Here is a 2,442-nt window from a genome sequence, read left to right as displayed (position 1 = left end):
TAAACCAGACCTTGTAAGCAAAAACCTTAAAAGTATCTTAAAAAAAAAGAAATTGTGATCTCAGCATTCAAATAATTATCTCATCTATATCCATCTCTATGAGAGCCAAGAGACTGCCCAGTTCATACTGACCTTTCAATGACCTGTAGTAGTTGGACCAGAACCTCGCCTTTGCGTCAATTGGGTAGCCGTTGGTGTGGGCAGCGAGCATGCGGGATGTGACCACCATTTTGAATAGGATGGATCGAGAATCGGTGTCGAAGTGTTGGGGTGTGTGTTGTTGTTAGTGTCGAAAGCTGCCACCTGGGTGCGGAGAAAAAAAAGAACATCATTTAGAAGGCGATTCTCATAGGAATTGGACGATCAAATCTTCCTAAGAACAAAGTACTAGCGTTTGAATTCTGTTTGAAGTATAAGAGAATTGTCGCTGGATATAAAACCAAGAAGTGTAAGTTAACAAACTTTTGCTCAACGTGTAGAAAACTCGCAAATGAATAAGATGATAAAAATAATTTCGCAAAATTTTCTTGTAACTGTAGGGGAACTGGACCATTAAAATAAGAAAAAGGGACAGGTATTCAAACGTTGACCAGTGTAAGAATCTCAATTTTAAAATAAAAAAGAATAGGGACAGCCTAACAAACGTTCTGTAGAAGTGTAATAGACAGGATTATGGAGAAAAAAGGAAGATGGACAAGTTAACAAACGACCCTCTGAAGCGTAAGGAACTTATTTTGAATAAAACAAGAGAAGAGGCACAAGATAACAACTGTTTCGTAGAAGTTTAAGAAACTGAATTCCGAACAAAAAGAAGAAGAATCAGTTGACATAGTTTATTTTTCCGAAGTAGAATTTTGGATAAAGATAAGAGGGAAAAGTTAGGAAAGATGCCTTCGAACTGTAAGAAACTAACATTTTGACAAAAATATCAAGTGAGCAAAATTATCTTTGAAGTGTATGAAACTGCGATGGGGATAAAATTGATGAATGGTTAAAACAAAGTCCCCTTTAAAGTGTCTGAAGATGGTTCATAGTCAGAAAAAAGAGGGAAATGTTCAGAAAATTGCACTTCTCTCATTGAAATTTCTATGGCGTCTGAGAGGACACAGATATTGCGCGACATTGCTTGCCATTGAGTGTTGGTATACATTGCTTCTATGTCAGTCATTTTCTCTTTAGGTTCATGCTTGCTGTGAAATAAATGAATGAATCATGTGTACCTAAATTACAAATTATCACATCTAAAGTTTCTAATCCTTTATCAAGTATTATAAGATTAGAATCTAATACTATTTCTAACAACTATGTTCGTGTACAAATTAATACAGACTAAATATTTCAATAAATAAAATAGAAATTCGTATTTGGTCTTTTTTAAGCAAATCCTTTTGGAGGTGTAAGTTGAAAAGCTTTCTTCAAAGTTCTTTATTCATTCAATTTATTATGGAATATATAATTCTAAAGAAGTGTCATCCTTTGGAATCCTCAACCTACTTTTGTTATACTTGTTTCCATCACCTTCCTTATTATATTTCGCGAGTCTATCATTTTCCTGTAGTTTGCCTATTTCATTTCCTCACTGGGCTATTTTCCCTGTTGGAGCCCTCGGGCTTATATCATTCTGCTTTTCCAACTAGGATTGTAGCTTAGCAAATGATAATAATGATATACACCAATAAACCCCTCACCTATTTTCTTTTCAATTGAGGCCAAAGTTAGAACAAGGCATCAAGTTATTTGTCATGTTGGTCTTCGAACGAGAGTAACATTTACAGCAATAAGTAGGCAGTACTCTTTAAAGACGTACCATTTAATTCTAAAAATAGAATGGATCAACTTTAACTTCCTCTCATCTCCCCATTTGGTTTATAGAAGTATGAAAATGCAGCCCCTCACCAGGTATACGGTACAGTCGGTTTCGCCGGTCTCGCTCCGCTCAAGTTGTATGTCATGTTGATCTTCGAACGAGAGTAACATTTACAACAATAAGAAGGTAGTACTCTTTAAAGACGTACCATTTAATTCCAAAAATAGAATGGATTAACTTTAAATTCCTCTCATCTATCCATTTGGTTTATAGAAGTATCAAGAAGCCCCTCATCAGGTATACGGTACAGTCGGTTTCGACGGTCTCGCTCCGCTCCGAGTACAGCTGAGGTCTGGAGCAATGGGCTGTACAAAACCTTGGTGTGGGGAGGCTACAGAAGCAGCTATACGTTTTAAGCTTAAAATAAATCCCCCCTCCTCTTTCCAACAAGTTTACCTTTCCTACCCTTTACATACTAGTAGCAGGAGAAATCACCCTTGAGCCAGAAAAAAGGGTGTTTGAGAGAGAGAGAGAGAGAGAGAGAGAGAGAGAGAGAGAGAGAGAGAGAGTACAGTAGATAAGCTTAAAATGGGAGTATGTTGCTGATCTTTATTTTTTTAAGAAAACACAAGTGA

General features: G+C 36.6%; 1 long non-coding RNA gene across 1 annotated transcript in view; it reads right to left on the bottom strand.

The window, feature by feature from the left end:
* Window positions 1-330, bottom strand: part of LOC137653716 (uncharacterized) — a 2,936-nt gene extending 2,606 nt beyond the window's left edge. The window contains exon 1 of the long non-coding RNA XR_011046537.1: window positions 133-330. This is a non-coding gene — a long non-coding RNA (uncharacterized lncRNA). The remainder of the gene's footprint in view (window positions 1-132) is intronic.
* Between the last annotated feature and the right edge of the window lie 2,112 nt (window positions 331-2,442).

This window comes from Palaemon carinicauda, chromosome 14, assembly GCF_036898095.1.
Source record: "Palaemon carinicauda isolate YSFRI2023 chromosome 14, ASM3689809v2, whole genome shotgun sequence".
NCBI classification, from domain to species: Eukaryota; Metazoa; Arthropoda; class Malacostraca; order Decapoda; family Palaemonidae; genus Palaemon; species Palaemon carinicauda.
This window is presented reverse-complemented; position numbering and strand designations above follow the sequence as displayed.